At 40.6% G+C, this 17,399-nt stretch overlaps 2 long non-coding RNA genes and 3 other non-coding genes across 7 annotated transcripts; 1 reads left to right on the top strand and 4 right to left on the bottom strand.

Moving 5' to 3' along the window:
* Positions 1–4,958: 4,958 nt before the first annotated feature.
* Positions 4,959–5,065, bottom strand: LOC114830165. Its single transcript, XR_003777890.1, has one exon. It is a non-coding gene; the product is annotated as a U6 spliceosomal RNA (small nuclear RNA).
* Positions 5,066–8,129: 3,064 nt separating this feature from the next.
* On the bottom strand, positions 8,130–8,236 carry LOC114830166. The gene has a single exon (XR_003777891.1). It is a non-coding gene; the product is annotated as a U6 spliceosomal RNA (small nuclear RNA).
* A 1,424-nt stretch (positions 8,237–9,660) lies between these two features.
* On the bottom strand, positions 9,661–9,765 carry LOC117593815. Its single transcript, XR_004575264.1, has one exon. It is a non-coding gene; the product is annotated as a U6 spliceosomal RNA (small nuclear RNA).
* A 2,299-nt stretch (positions 9,766–12,064) lies between these two features.
* Positions 12,065–13,579, top strand: LOC117593801. 3 transcript variants are annotated; one of them, XR_004575254.1, is made up of 4 exons: positions 12,065–12,401; positions 12,506–12,707; positions 12,805–12,915; positions 13,033–13,579. It is a non-coding gene; the product is annotated as an uncharacterized LOC117593801 (long non-coding RNA). The 3 variants fall into 3 exon arrangements; XR_004575253.1 differs by having other exon boundaries at positions 13,015–13,579; XR_004575252.1 differs by having other exon boundaries at positions 12,805–13,579.
* On the bottom strand, positions 13,135–16,244 carry LOC117593802. Its single transcript, XR_004575255.1, has 7 exons — positions 15,879–16,244; positions 14,844–14,929; positions 14,630–14,748; positions 14,272–14,521; positions 13,629–14,182; positions 13,315–13,528; positions 13,135–13,226 (listed from the first exon to the last, which is right to left on the bottom strand). It is a non-coding gene; the product is annotated as an uncharacterized LOC117593802 (long non-coding RNA).
* Positions 16,245–17,399: the final 1,155 nt, after the last annotated feature.

Here is a 17,399-nt window from a genome sequence, read left to right as displayed (position 1 = left end):
AAGATATTCAATTTCATTGATAACCCCTTTTATGTGATTGTGTCCTCTGACCCCAGCCATCACACAACTCTACCCTGCTGATCGTGCTGCACTGGGGAGTGAAATAATTGAACTACAGACTAATGACACTCTGAAAGCTGAACTCCGAACAGGTGTCGGAGACTTCTGTAGCATGGTCTCAGAGTAATATTTTCCTACTGTAAAACAGTTTTTGCAAAGGGTAATATCCTTTTTTGTCAGCACATATACATGTGAATCGACAATTTCTACAATTAACATTATGAAGAGGAAACAGAAACTGACTGACCAATGCTCACCTGGACTTACAAGGATTGCGAGAACTGTCTACAAATATAACATGAAGACTGTCAGGCAAATGCATTCACACTTCCATTCATATCACAATTAAGGTAAGCCTATTATATATTTGACTGGTATTGACTGCTGCTGACCATTAGCTGTACTGTATGCTGCTTCATGACTATGATATATTGAGGTGTAGTAGGCCTGTATGGGTTATACATTGTGGCATCCTGAAGACACAGATAGATTAGCTAAAAAATAAGTGCGGCTCTCCTACTGACCGTGTCTTGCCAGTGTGGCTCCATTGGAAAAAACTGTGAGATACTCTGTATTATGTGGATAGATGTTCTGCTCTATAAGGTTTTGAATAGGTTATGCTAGTTAACTATAGCTATGTAGACTAAGCTAGCTAGGTTAGCTAGCAACTGTCATGGGAGTAGTTAAACTTTTACATGTAAACAGGCAGTGGACAAGCTATTTTGAAAATATGATTATATTAAACAAATATAAATGAATAAATGAGATTATTTGTAGATTAGAATTTTAATTATTTGACATTATTATATAACATATTTAGACATTTCAATGGATAACATTAGCATTGACAAGCAATCCTGAAGATATAATGTAGTTATCTGTGGGCTAACGAGGCTACTACTCCCATAAAAAAAATCTACTTCTAGAAGTAATAATTTACAATTATTTTTGTTAAGTGTGCTTTCATCTAATATGGGTAAGTGCACGTTTAATGAGATTTGGCTTGAAAACAGTGCATTTAGTGCTGGGTTGAAGCCTGTTGAAAATAACGAATTTGAAGCCCACTACACTTTGTGCAAGAAAAAAACACTCAAATTAGCATCTTTGGGTATAAAGGCATTAGTCGCATTGGAAGTCAGAAAAACATGAAGCCAATGTAAAACGCTACCAGCAAACTTCTGCCATCACCCAATTATGTTCTGTAATTCACATCGGGAGCATCACCAAAGTCCGGCCCCAGTGCGACCCACTCTCTGCTAACTTTAACTCATACTGCTCCGCTAAGTGACCTCCTGACAGCTTTTGGATCTACGCCAACATTAAAAGCTGGAGGTGCTCTGGACTTGACACATGGTAGCGAAACATCAGTCATATAAAAGCAATGAAGGAATAGGTGAGCTGGTTCAAACCATGTTCCCTGATTTTGAAATCGCTAAAACCATGTGCGGAAAGGACAAGATGTCTTAAATTAGGCAATTTGGATTGGCAGATTTCATTTAGAGAGACCTCATCTCGAAAGTTAAGGGCCCTTTCGTTTTGAATTTTTGACGAATGTTTTAATACAAACAAGCAGTTGGACCTGCATGTACGTTTCTGGAAGGGGATGCTATAGTAATGCTATTGCAAAGTGTGGTGATCTATTCTGTTGCATGCTATAGGGATAGTTCACCCATTTTTCAAAGTTTTATATGGTTTCACTTACCCCCAAAGTGGTATGTAGGACAGTAGTAATGGTGTCTACGTCACACAGTTCTAGCTGTGCTGGTTGTTATTTTGCAGGATATCTAGCTGGGGGATGGTTATCTGAGTACAGCTAGGACCATGTGAGGATACTGCCACTGTCCTACATATCAATTTTAAGGGAAGTGAAACTATATACACATTTCGAAAATGGTTGAACAAGACCATAGAATGACACACAAACAGTTGCAAAGAAAGTTAACAATAATTTAGCCCTACTCATGAGATTCTTGGTTGATTGTTATTGCTTATCAGAAGCACAATACGAGATATAATACCTGAAATGACTAAGACGCAAAAAAGTGAAAAGGTCGATTTGTCTTTTTGGACCACCGCAGTGAGGGGAAGGTGGTCCACACACTGAGCTGAAGGTGTGTGGACCACCTGAGGAGCCTGGTGGTGTGGATGGTGGTCCACTACACTGTAGCTAAAGTGGACATAGCAGACAAGAAGAACTGGCTCCAACCACAGGACATTGACATTGGCTTGGGTGCTGAGACAGTCCTCAAGCTAGGGTTGTAATTTAGAAAGATAATTTTATAAATCATGGTCAGGATGCAAGCAGCAAATATAATTTTATTGTAAATACTATTTACAGCTTACTCTTCCCGTGTCAGAGCAGAAAAGGTGTTGAGCTCAGAGTCTTTGAGTTTTGAAGGGACTGCATGCAGGGACTGTCAAACATTGTCAAACAAGTGCGGGAGAAGAGCCCCCTTGAGTATCCAGCGGTTAGACACATGGAGCGTCTGGACCCCTCATGTTCAGGGACCCAGACCGGTGTCTTGATCAGACAGTTCTGCAGGACAAACAGCTGTCAGGAGGCGTTTCTACTGGTAGAAAAAATTAATTGTGGATGGGGGCCAAATATTTGCATGAATGTACGTACGCACAATTGTGTGCGAATTTACATATATCTGGATGCATTTGCATGATTTTCCACATATTTGCATAAATACGCACATATTTGCATACATCTGCATGAATTTGCCCAGATTTGCATGTGTGCATATTTGCACACATTTTCAGTTCTTGCATATTTTTGTGCAAATTGACCTAGATTTGCTTCTTATTGCTTTTTTTTTTGCGTGTGAGTTCAGTACTCACTCAGAGTTCCAGAATTGGATTTTGACGTTACAATACATTTAATCCGCAGCTTGCCAAAAACACCACGCTGCTTACTAGTTATGCATCTATTTTTTTTATTTCAATTATTACAACCTCTACCGGTTGTAACTGTTAAAAATGTATATTGAATAATTATTGACTAATCTTAAAAATGCTGTCCTTTTTCTAAAGATGACGGCGCAAAAGATACTTACACGCTTCACTTGTTGTATCAACAAAACATAATCTATCAGGCAATAGGTGGTGTGTAAATCATTTATTTAGGTAATTATTCAGAAGCTCTCAAAAGTTTGACAAATTATGAATTCCGATTCTTGCATGTAGTAATGGACAAATGCGATCAGTGGAAACATTTATTTTAGAAGATTACGCTGAGCTTTTTTTTTCAACAAAAGTAGTGCTGTAATACGGTTTTCGTTTGCACCATCGGTTCTTTACTAGATCTGTCGATTGAGCTATTGTGTGTGAACCCTACCAATACGAACTGACTGGATTAATCCCACGTTAGCTACATGCATCGAGTGCCGTTAAGACGGTTGACATGAACCGTCACCTTGCCAGGTAAGGAACATTATATTGCATTGCAAGCTTCTCTAATTCAAAGAGCTGCAAAAGCTGGTTGATGTGTAACTGTAGCTAGCTAGCAAACGTCAGCTAGCAAAGTGTGACCTGTAATTCAGTGCAGCGAAAATGAAGATTGGTGACGGTTCTATATGTCTTATTGTATTGAGCTGTAGAAGTAAAAACAAAAGTCTAACATATCCTTTGTTTGATCTAGTTACTGAAAGTCAGCCACCAACAACAGACTCCCTCAGATTTCCAACCAGGAACTGTAGTTATATCTGCATGATGTGTCACTGCTGAGCACTGGATCAAATTATTGTGAGGCAATGGGCGGTGGGTCGCAATTGTTTTAAACTTTAAAATGCGCTATTAAGTGTCTATATCCAGCACAAGTACTTTCATTGCGTGTTATTAATATTATTGAAATTATAGGTAGTTTTACAGTGATATACTGGGACAAATCATAGTTGTCCCAGGATGGCAAATCTGTCCGAAAGACTGGCAAATGTAAATGACCGTCAAGTCTCAGAGTTATTCACCTTTCTTTATCTTTGGTTGATACCGGTGTGATTGTACGCGTCAAAGGGTTAACCATAAACATTCTTTTTGTGGATGGGGGCCACATATTTGCATGTATACACACAATTGTGTGCAAATGTACATAAATCTGGATGAATTTGCATATATCTGCATTCATGTGTGCATATATGCTTTAATGTGTGCATATTTGCATAAATATGCACAGATTTGCATACATCTGCATGAATTTGCCCAGATCTTAATAAACGTGTGCATATTTACATAAATGTGCATTTATTGCATATTTTTGCATAAATTCGCATAGATAAGCTTTTTTTGCTTTAGTTAACCCTAAAACATTATTTTTGTGGATGGGCGCCATGTAATTGCATTAATGTACATGCGCACAATTGTGTGCAAATGTACATAAATGTGAATGAATGTGCATAAATCTGCATTAATGTTTGCATATTTGCTTAGATTTGTGCATATTTGCACAAATCTGTATGAATGTGCATATCTGCATGATTTTCCACATATTTGCATAAATATGCACAGATTTGCATAAATATTTGCATAAATGTGCTTTGATTGCATATTTTAGTGCAAATTCCCATAGATTAGATTTTTTTTTGCTTTATTTACCCTTAAACATTATTTTTGTGGATGGGAGGCACATATTTGCATGAATGTACATACGCACAATTGTATGCAAATGTACATAAATCTGTATGAATGTGCATATTTGCATACGTTTCCGCATATTTGCATTAATAAGTAAAGATTGTATACATCTGCATGAATTTGCCCAGATTTGCATAAATGTGTGCATATTTACATACATTTTTATATATTGCATATTTTTGCGCAAATTCACAGATTAGCTTTTTTTTTTTTCTTCTTTAGTTACCTTAAACATTCTTTTTGTGGATGTGGGCTTTGAAATGGGGTAAAATAAGGAACGCTTCACGAATTTGCGTGTCATCCTTGCGCAGGGGCCATGCTAATCTTCTCTGTATCGTTCCAATTTTAGTATATGTGCTGCCGAAGCAAGCACAATAATGCCCTAGGAAAGACCCGTATATATACGGTGCAAGACCTTGGGTGGTTTTCATCATGGTTGGCATTTAAGAGGCTTTAAATAGACCCTCAGCAGTACATAAAACTCATCAGGAAAATAGTGTGACATATTATATTTATTTAGAGAATATTGTATTATTTAGTGGCTGTCTTGTCTCTTTCTGGTGTTCTAGCTGCTGCCTAGGATTTGCAGTGCATGCTGGTTTTTATGTGGAAACACCAGTCAGCCTTTGTTTTTGATTGGGTAGAAGGAAAGTGCACACCGACAACCGTTCCTCCAAACCCCACCCACACACTCTGCTTTACTCGGGTTTCTCTTTCCCCTCCCCCGGTCCTTAGACAGCCATTTCCACTCTGCCACATGGCCTTACCAACAAACAAACCGATAACTGGAGATGAAACACAAATCGCTAACTGCCCATTCGGGAGAGAGAAAAGCACAGTTGGTAGAGAAAACGTAAGTAATGGCCAGAGAAAAGATGCGTTGCAAAGAAGAACAGCAGAGATTCACTGTGAGCAGATTTGTAGATCTTTTACTGGAGGAGCGAGGGTCGGTTGCAAGTCCGCCACCAAAAACAAACTCACTCAGATTTCCAAACAGGAACAGTAGTTATACAGTGGGTATAAAAAAGAATCACCCGCCTTTTAAAATAATCACATTTTGTTGCTTTGCAGCCTGAAATGAAAACGGACAAAAACAATTGTTGTTTTATTCAGCTGTATTTACAACTTATAACATCCAAGTGAAAGATATAATACCAACTTGTCAGATAAAAATAATTACAAATTAAAAAACAGAATCACTGAGTTGGAAAAAGAATCACCCCCCTCCTAAAATAAAAACTTGTAAACCCAACCAGTAGTTAATCACCTTCTCAATTGCACACAAAGCCAATTGACTTTCAACTGTGATCAGCTGTGGTCATTTTGATTAGCTCATCATGAAACAAGCTTTTCCTGAAGCATTTCAGTCCTTGGTAGTGCAACTGAAGAAAACAATCAACTATGGGTGGCAAGACATTGTCAAAAGATCTCCGGGATAAAGTTGTGGACAGGCACAAGTCAGTAGATGGATCCAAAAAAAATTCAAAGGCTTTATCAGTGCCTAGAAGCACAGTGAAGTCTATTATTATGAAGTGGAAGGTATTTGGTACAACACAGACTCTCCCTGGGTCAGGACATCGTTACAAACTGGATGAAAGAGCCAGAAGGAAATTGGTCAGAGAGGCTACCAAGAAGCCTACAGCAACTCTGAAGCAGTTGCAAGGAATTCATGACAAAGAGTGGTCATTGTGTGCATGTGACAACAATATCACAAATTCTCCACAAATGTGGCTTGTATGGGAGCATTGCAAGAAAAAAGCCACTCAAGAAAGGCCACATGCAGTCACGACTGAGCTTTGCCAAAACACACCTTGAAGATTCTAAGGCAGCGCGGAAAAAGGTGTTATGGTTAGATGAGACTAAAATTTTATTATTTGGCCTCAACGCCAAACGATATGTCTGGTGAGACAGCTCACCATCCAAATTACACCATTCCTACAGTAAAGCATGGAGGTGGTAATATCATGTTATGGAGTTGTTTCTCTGCAGCAGGGACTGGAGCACTTGTCAGGATAGAAGGAAAAATGGATGGGGCAAAATACTGTCAAACTCTTGAGGAAAATCTGCGGTTCTCTGCCAGAAAGTTGTCAATGGGAAGAAGATTTACCTTCCAACATGACAATGCACACAGCAAAACTGAACACGCAGTGGTTTAAGGAGAAAAAGGTGAATGTCCTTGCATGGCCTAGTCAGAGCCCAGACTTAAACCCCATTGAAAATCTGTGGAATGACTTGAAGACAGCAGTCCACAAACGGTCACCATCAAATTTAACTGAACTTGAGCAGTTCTGCAAAGAAGAGTGGTCAATTATTGCATCGTCTAGATGTGCAAAGTTAGTAGAGACATTTCCCAACAGACGAAAGGCTGTAACTAAAGCAAAAGGTGGTTCAACAAAATACTGACACAAGGGGGTGATCCTTTTTCCAACTCTGTGATCGTTTTAAAAAAAAGATCTGACATGTTGGTGTTATCTTTCACTTGGATGTTATTTGTTACACTGAGTAAATACAGCTGAATGAAACAAAAACGGTGTCTGTCTTCATTTCAGGCTGCAAAGCAACAAAATGTGATAATTTGAAAGGGGGGTGATTATTTTCTATACCAACTGTATCTGCTTGATGTGTCACTGCTGAGCACTGGGTCAAATTATTGTGAGGCAACGGGCGGTGGGTCGCAATCGTTCAATATTTTAAAATGCGCAGATTTGCATAAATACGCACAGATTTGCATTCATCTGCATGAATTTGCCCAGATTTGCATTAATGTGTGCATATTTGCATACATTTGCATTTATTACATTTTTTTTGCACAAATTCGCACATTTGCTTTTTTTGCTTTAGTTTACCATAAACATTATTTTTGTGGATGGGGTTCACATATTTGCATGAATGTACATGCACACAATTGTGTGAACATGGATTTGCGTAAATTTGCGCTTGTTTGCATACATCTGTATGAATGTGCATATCGGCATGATTTTCCACATATTTGCATTAATATGCACAGATTTGCATACATCTGCATGAATTTGCCCAGATTTGCATAAATGTGTGCATATTTACATAAATGTGCATTTATTGCATACTTTTTGCGCAAATTCACAGAGAACCTTTTTTTGCTTTAGTTAACTGTAAAAAAAATTTTTGTGGATGGGCGCCACATATTTGCATGAATGTACATACGCACAATTGTATGCAAATGTACATAAAATCTGTATGAATGTGCATATTTGCATACGTTTCCGCATATTTGCATTAATATGTACAGATTGGATAGATTTACATGAATTTTCCCAGATTTGCATAAATGTGTGCATATTTACATACATTTTTATATATTGCATTTTTTTGCGCAAATTCACAGATTAGCTTTTTTTTTTTTTTTTTCTTTTGTTACCTTAAACATTCTTTTTGTGGATGTGGGCTTTGAAATGGGGTAAAATAAGGAACGCTTCACGAATTTGCGTGTCATCCTTGCGCAGGGGCCATGCTAATCTTCTCTGTATCGTTCCAATTTTAGTATATGTGCTGCCGAAGCAAGCACAATAATGCCCTAGGAAAGACCCGTATATATACGGTGCAAGACCTTGGGTGGTTTTCATCATGGTTGGCATTTAAGAGGCTTTAAATAGACCCTCAGCAGTACATAAAACTCATCAGGAAAATAGTGTGACATATTACATTTATTTAGAGAATATTGTATTATTTAGTGGCTGTCTTGTCTCTTTCTGGTGTTCTAGCTGCTGCCTAGGATTTGCAGTGCATGCTGGTTTTTATGCAGATACACCAGTCAGCCTTTGTTTTTGATTGGGTAGAAGGAAAGCGCACACCGAAAACCGTTTCTCCAAACCCCACCCACACACTCTGCTTTACTCGGGTTTCTCTTTCCCCTCCCCCGGTCCTTAGACAGCCATTTCCACTCTGCCACATGGCCTTACCAACAAACAAACCGATAACTGGAGATGAAACACAAATCGCTAACTGCCCAGTCGGGAGAGAGAAAAGCGCAGTTGGTAGAGAAAACGTAAGTAATGGCCAGAGAAAAGATTCGTTGCAAAGAAGAAGAGCATAGATTTGCTGTGAGGAGATTTGTAGATCTTTTACTGGAGGAGCAAGGTTTGTGTTGACACTTTCTAGTGTCACCATAGGAGTTGGTAAAATTGCAGTTTTGAGAGAGAAAAAAAACGACAGTGAATGTTGAACAACTTCAGCAGAGATTTAAAAGCTTAATTCTACCTCATATACTTCCCCATATCGAGGGGGAATGTAAAACATCTATTTTAAAAGCAATTTTAAAGGGGGACTGTGTAAAATCCTGACTCAAATCCTTGTCCTCCGTTACCGGACGAGACCCGTATAGTAATTGCAAATCCAGGATGGTTTAGGGTTGAAAGGATAGTAATGTGTCTGATGTGTATGTAAGGAGATAATAAGCAATTGTAAACAGATTACCGAGCCACAATAATTTTTAAGTGGGGAGTATGTCAGTCACTGATTTCTTTTTCTATAACATTATTTGAAATATTGGAAGTGCAGTCAAGTCTTTACTGCTAATCAGTTGTTAAATAGGGATTTGGAGGGTTGCGGGACACTACCCAGCTCAACTCATTAATGCAACCCACAAGCCAGTAGGCTACAGCAAATAGTTAACGTCTCATTCTTATCAGGCGATTTTCCAAAAGACTTGAAAACAGCTGTCATTAAGCCTCTGTTAAAAATGCGTATCCTAGACCCATTTGTAATCGGCAACTAAGCCCTATATAAAATCTAGACCTCATAGGTAACATCATGGGCGAAAATGCTTCAACTTATTAGCAATTTCTTAACAAGAAATAGCATATTTTGAACTGTTCTAGCTGTAAAGACCAGACCTTTCTCTCACATGCTTACGCTATGCCAACTTTAAATGCCTAAACTTGTATTATGGCATAAATGCGCATATATTTGCATAAATGCGTGCATATTTGCAGAAATGAGCCTATTTTGTTTTTGTGTCATCTTTGTGGTGGGGCCATGCTAAACCTCTCTGTGTCAATCCATTGTTAGTATACACCGATCCGCCATAACATTGATTACTTGCCTAATATTGTGTGGGTCCCCCTTTTGCCGCCAAAACAGCCTTGACCCGTCAAGACATGGACTCCACTAGACCTCTGAAGGTGTGCTGTGGTATCTGGCACCAAGACATTAGCAGCAGATCCTTCAAGTCCAGTAGGTTGCATGGTGGGGCCTCCATAGATCAGACTTGTTTGTCCAGCATGTCCCACAGATGCTCGATTGGATTGAGATCTTGGGAATTTGGAGGCATTTTCACTTTGTGGCAGGGCACATTATCCTGCTGAAAGAGGCCAATGCCATCAGGGAATACCGTTGCCATGACAGGGTGCACATGGTCTGCAACAATGCTCAGGTAGGTGGTACGTGTCAAAGTAACATCCACATGAATGGCAGGACCCAAGGTTTCCCAGAAGATCATTGCCCGATGCATCACACTGCCTTTGCCGGGTTGCCTCCTTCCCACAGTGCATCCTGGTGCGGTGTGGATGCCGTAATTCATCAGACCAGGCCTCCTTCCATTGCTCCATGGTCCAGTTCCATTGTAGGCGCTTTTGGCAGTGGACAGGGGTCAGCTTGGGCACCCTGACTGTTCTGCAGCTTACGCAGCCCCGTACGCAACCAACTACAATGCACTGTGTGTTCTGACACTTTTCTATTAATACCAGCATTAACCTTTTCAGCAATTTGAGCCACAGCAGGTCATCAGTTGGATCGGACCACACAGGCCAGCCTTCGTTCCCCACGTGAATCAGTGAGCTTTGGCTGCCCATAACCCTGTTGTTGCTTCACCGCTTTTCCTTCCTTGGACCACCTTTGATAGACCCCACAAGGGCTGCAGTTTTGGAGATGCTCTGACCCAGTCGTCTAGTCATCACAATTTGGCCCTTGTCAAAGTCACTCAGATTTTTTCTGCTTCCAACACATCAACTTTCAGGACAGAATGTTCACTTGCTGCCTAATATATCCCACCCACTGATAGATGCCATGATAATGAGATTTTCAGTGTTATTCATTTCACTTGTAATTGTTCATTTTATGGCTGGTCGGTGTATGTACAACAGGATTTAAACAGACCCTAAGAGACACAATAAAGCAAAGATTTGTTTGACATACTAAACTAGATGGGAGAATATTGTATTATTTAGTCGCTATCTTGTTTCCTGGTGTTCTAGCTGCTGCCTAGGATTTGCAAGGCATGCTCGTTGTTAAGCCAGTACACTAGCTGATGTCATGGAGACCCCTATACCTCACAAAGGAGCAACTCTGCAGCCCTCTTACTGCAGACCTGTTCTAAACCAGCTACAAGTAGAAGTAGCATGGAATCTTTATAACAATTACATTTCTCCTATAGTATATAAATTACCACTTTCATGCATATAAATACATTTACTTTACTTTTCAGAATATTAGCACTTTTTATTGTTTTCAATTAATTTAAGAGTAAAAATGGGTGATTACCATCTGATGAATGAAAACATGACACAGATTAGTACTATACACACAGCATAATGTATATTTATGACATTGTATCATATGGAGGTAGATACATTCAAATATTCTACTTCTATTTAATTGTACCAATGAATTCACAAAGCTTAGACTCAAACAATCCATATTGTACAGTTCAATCTGATGTACTTAATGAGACAGCTAGTAAAGACATAGTTGTCTCCCAAGATGGCAAACCAGGACTGCTTAAATTGGTAAATGTTTTAATGGAAATAAGTATCTTGTATGATGACACGTACACACCGTAAATCAATCCACATTGCAACACATTATATAGCATTATCTCAACCACCTGAACAGGTATGGCAGCCTGTTCCCAGAGGGCAGTAGAGGTGGAACCTCACTCCCTTAACGTGATCAGGGACACCTACACCTTGTTGGCTTTGGGGTACACAAGATACAAGGAATATCTGTCTGTTTCTTCAAACAGTCTGTGTGCACAAGCCCAGCAAAGTATAGTACTGCAAGAAATGTAGTAAATTAAAGACAGGACACAGTGTTTATGAAGGAGTGAGTTTCTGTCCCATGACCTCAGCCAAACTGGAAAAAAACTTTTGACTGTTAGTGTGTACATTTTTGTTTGTTTTTAATACAGCTATATGACCTGCTTCCAGAAGGGCAAAGTGAAGAGGGAACATCAATGGCTCACTTCAAGGTCTATCTCCAGTGCAGAGACGAAACTCCAGCCAAAACACCTAATTCTGGCAAGTATATATTCTGATGTCATTGGTTTCAGTACTAATACTAATAATTCAATACTAATATCAAATGACCTGTGCCCCAAACTTTGTTTGCCACAGTGCAAGCGCCACAGGCTAACACGTTGCGTGGTGTACAGGACTGTCCGGAAGGTGCTTGACATCGATGGATGGTATTTAATGGGGATGGAATATCTAGAATGCAACCCCTGTGAAAAGAAGTTGGCAGGTTGGTCACTGGATGTCCTTAACCAGGTGGACACAAGTTCTCAGCGATCTTGGCTTTTCGGTTAATTCCCATGGTGTATCAGGCTGTCCTGTGACCTGAAGGTAGTCAGAATAGACGAGGGAGCGTACACTTGGGAACAGCGTGACTAGGCTCTTCCTTACCTCAAGAAGGCTGCTCCATTGCCCCCTACTATCTGTCAGGACCTGGAGGAGGATGTAAGTGCATATCCACATCACAAACCGCTCACATCGTCATTTTTTTTCTTTTCTTATTCATATCCAATAATCCAACCCCTTGCAATTACACTTCATATTTCCAGGAGTACACAAGTCCTGATGGGGTTGTCGGGTATCAACATGTCGTTCTCCTTGCCAAAAGTCTGATGAGACTCTTGGAGAGGCTGTCGATCTCGACTCGGCATGCCCAAAGAGATAATCGCCCTGTGAGAGAATCTTCCAGAGGCGAACAAGATGAGTCTCCTCAAAGACCACAGCAGTCGAGGGGGAAGATAGCATGAAGCGGTAAGTACTGCACTTTGTGCCGAAATCACTTTCTCACTAAACAGGGTGTTTTGTGTTCTTCATAGATGTTGTCTTTTATAATTTAATATCCTTTTAGCTCCCTATTTGGACAAGGACCTGGACCTGCCCTGTGGCCCAACACTAGCAGCACAGTAGAGGCTTTCTTTTTGGAGCTTTGCCAGACTGTCCTTGGTGTGCGGGACAACAGGTGGGCTGCCATCCAGAAGGACTACAGGACCATCAGGAACATGATGCTGCTAATTATTAATAATGTCTACATGTATCATCATCATCTTACTATTGTTAGACCGTCCTCTGACTTCAGCTCATAGACCGTGGTGTTGGTCTGGGCCATCAACCCTGGGCTGTTCAGCACCGCCTCTCTGACTGAAGAGGATCGCCCACCTGCACCTCTTAGGGCCGCATGGATGCTGGTGACAGAGCTGGCTGCAAATGGCCTCGACCAGGCGACTGCCGCCTGGCCACGTAGCAGGACCCGGGTTAAGTCTGAGAAAGCAACTGAAAGACAAAGATTTGAACAAAGAATACTTGTTAGTGTTGGCAGTGGATGGCAACTGTTGAAATAATTATTATATTAACCAAATACCATTGAACACTGTCCTTTCCAGCAGTTTCCCTTTAATCGCTTTGAACCGCCCGCGCTCGAGCCTGTCCTGGTGACGGAAAGTGTCGACAACTCCTCTGGCTGCGGTAGTGTTTGCCACAGTCCTATCAGACAGTCTACCTTTCGATCCGTGAGCCCCTGAAGACCCTCTTGGCCAGCCTGCAGACCTGCTGGTATCTGGCCCTTGGCACTCCTTCTGAATGTTACAAATACATTAAAAAAATAAAATAAAAAGCCTTTCAGGAAACATTTGGTTTAGAATGTCATGACAAATAGGGGTGCATCAGCTGGATTACCTGGCGGGGCTACTACTGAAGTGGAGAACGAGGCCGGCAGCGAGGCTGGGGTGGTGGCGTCCTTATCCTGTCTCCTCAAAGCCCTCATCCTCCAGGGGTCCCTCGACAGCATCAGCCTCATCTGGAGTGTCGGGGTCCGGTTGACTTCCTGCAGCACTTTGTTGGTCTGGGTGTACAGGTACTCAACACCAATGAATTCACATGTAATGTGGTGGAAGAACGCAGACACTCCGTGGCCATGGGGTACTAGCCCTTGACATCCAAGACTCTCTGGATGGTCTTGTAAAGCCCAGCCTTGGTGAGAAGAGTGTTACACCCAGGCCGGGTGCGTGCCAGCTTGAATGACCATGTATGTAGAGGAACAGCGGACATGCAAAGAAGGGGTCAGGCGACTCAGGTGGCTGATTGTAGGTCAGCCAAGGTTGGGGAGGGTACCACCACAGACCAACTCTGGTAATTTTATATCTCCCAGTGCTACTCCTGGTGAACAGTGTACGGCCGATCTGCTGCTGCTCTTTGTTCAGACATGCCCGCCAGCTCTCAGGATGCAGCAGCTGCATTTTAGACAAGAAAATGACAGTTAAAATACTAGTAGCTTACAGTTGTGAATATTCTGAACCGTTGCTGTTATAAGGTAACTCACCTCTGGACTTGCATGTGCAGGCCTTGGAGGCAGGAAAGACTGCCATGGGGCAGCCTCCTCTTCACACATAGAAATGTGTGTTAAATGTGGTCTTAGTCATCAAGAGCTCATTATAATGTTTCTTGCAATTCTCCAATATGAAGATACTAGGAACTGCAGTCTTTGGGGCAAGGATCTTCCTCGCTGTTGAATGCAGTTGTCCACTGAACACTGCCCCAAAAACACTGGGACCACTGCTGCACCAAGAGGCCTTTAACACCAAGCAAACAGTGGGGAATAAAGTAACATTATACTTTATTAGATGAATTAACAGGTCATCTTTACTAATACTAATATTTACTCTGAAGCGTCTTAATACCAGCAAGTGGAGAAAGGGGTGTAGCTGCCTCCTAGTCAGGGTGCCTTATGTATTTAAGGGCTGCTTCTATAGGGTCCCCAGGTTTCCTGGATGTCTGCTTCCTTAGCCAGTTGACATATCTGACAAAATAAATATGGATTAGAAATTGGATTAATTATCACAAAAATACAAATGATATCAGCATGACATTAGTTACTCAAATGACTGATCTCACCCAATGTGATCCTTGTCTTTATACAGGTTCTGTAGTGTCTCTGCCATAGATAATAGAAAAGTAGATGGGCTTATGTCATAGAGCCCCTATAAATCAGAATGGAGCAATTAGACCGCCATCTTACCTGGGACCTGTTCTACACAATGTACAATACAAACACATGGTAGAAATGGCATTTCAGTTCTTATAACAATTACATTTCCTTAATAATATATAAATAGCCACTGTTATGCATAACACAATGCATAAAATAACTACTTTTCAGAATATAAACAAATTAATTTGAAAGTTTTTAGTCATTTATTAATTTAAGTGCAAAATGGCTATGGTCTAATGTAGGAAGGTGCAGGATAGTACTTAAATTAATATACATTTGCACTACAACAATTACCTGTGATTTAAAATTATAATATGTTTGTATATACATATGAATATTTTCATTTCATTATAGAAATCACTATTTTTGTAAGAATGTGCTAAACGGAGCATACTGGCTCACTGAATTTGGTAGGCTAACAGCATAGTAATTGGACAGAAATGGGAGAAACAAGTCTACTTTTTGTGGACAAAGGCAACCCAACATCGCCATCTGCTGATTATACACAGTAATTCCTTTTATTGATGAAAACGCGTTATTTCACATACGTTGTGTGCAACGTTAATTCATATTATAATATAGCAATCTAGCTGAGACCGGTGATTTAAAAAACAAAGAATTATGATACTGCAAAGTTACGTAGCTCAACAGCTACGGTTAGGCTGGATTAGCGTTCTTGTTCATGGTATGTAAAGTTAAGTATGTTATACATTTCTACACTAATTACTGATGCGGGAACAATGTTTCTCACCTCCTTTGTATCGTTAATCATTTTTCTGGACCAAGTTACTGCTGCACAAAATACAACCATGACTAGTGTAAGTGGCTTGACTTTTCCGAACTGGTCCCACGTAAAACGGCGGAGCTATTGAGACGTCAGGTAGAACTATATGTCCCGTCAATGCTTCATATCTATATCTATGGTCTCTGCCCTGTACCTGTGGACGCCAACAAGGGCGTGGCTCTCCTGTCTTGGCTGTGATGCATTAGAGTAGAGGGTCAAGGTGTCCTTGCTGACAATCAGCAGAGATCTGGAGACGCTGCGCTCTCGCTCCTGCTGATGGGCTAACCACCAGCCCCTAACCCACGTCGTTCTCCAGAAGCCACTTAAAGGTCTGACCCCAGTACACGCTGAACTGAACCGTATACCGGCACAGAACCAGCATCTCTGCATCAGGGTCACCACCCTCAGAGACGACACGGGCCCACGCCTCTGCCTCAGCTTCTTGCACACCACAGCCTGGTCAGGAAAAAGTGCAATTAACAATGCAGATTTCTCAGTTGAGATAACCAGCTGTACTTCACTACTGTGAATGTTTGTTTATAGTTAGCTTGTATACAGCTGTACAGTACAACCGCTACATGCTGAACATGCCAAAAAGCTAATGGCTAATGACGCTAAATAAGATAACGTCAACCTAAACGCAGACGCGAAGCATACATGACATCGTAATGACAGCTATTTTGTTAAGTTCGACTTTAGTGTGCACTTTGAGAAATGCTCTGAAATTGTAATGACTACCGTAAACCCGATGAAAACTGTTATGCAGTCGGGGCTGAACTCAAGGGACGAAAATGATTGGACCATACCTGAAAAGTGAAACAGCAGTTGGGCCATGGTATTTGAGACAAGGTCCCATCCTTTCCATTTTTTTGTGTGTTTTTCTGATAATTGAGACAAGCGACGACTGGGATTGGCTGACGGACCTGTCAGTCTTTTCAGAATACTGTAACAATTGAGAGAGCGGAACGTTCTCGACTGAATAAAACAACGATTCTACTTTATTGAATTAACTGGTCATATATACTGATACTAATACGTACCATGAAGACTATTTAAGATCTGCAGGGGGAGATTGGGGCAGCTCCTCCTGGTCACGTGGCTTAATATACTTAATCCCTGCATTTCAGTTGCACATACCTTAAATTTGCTCGATTGCACACTCAGAAATGCAATTTGTACTTGCATTTGCCTCATTGCACAACTACTCACTTCCCACTTGTACATACATTATACCGAATACTTGTAGATTTTCTGTCCTCCCTTATTTGCCTTCATGGCTCATTTAGAATTGCCATTTGCACTGTTTATGCATTGCAAATCTATACGTTAAAGTTTTCAAGGTTGATTTGTCAAGTCCACTGAACAACACAGTACAATGAAATTCCTGTGACATGGCACCCGACAACTACGTAGTGACAGTTAAGAAGACCCTATAAGCAAAATAATAGCTAGACAGAAAATAATAAAAAATATAAGAGGATGAAGAAATAATATACATAACATTTAAAAAGTGCTGTAAACTAGCAGCAATATTAGTAGTAGTATTGAATATTGCAGATATGGCAAGTATGGCAATGATACACAAAGAAAATTAAACTAGCTTCAATTGTGAAAGAATTGGATTGGGGAGTATGGACAGTATGGTAGAAGCATTGAGTATTTTAGATACACAAGT

This window comes from Esox lucius, chromosome 23 (assembly GCF_011004845.1).
Source record: "Esox lucius isolate fEsoLuc1 chromosome 23, fEsoLuc1.pri, whole genome shotgun sequence".
Lineage (NCBI taxonomy): Eukaryota > Metazoa > Chordata > Actinopteri > Esociformes > Esocidae > Esox > Esox lucius.
The sequence above is the reverse complement of the archived record's forward strand: the minus strand, read 5'-3'. Positions and strand labels throughout refer to the sequence as shown.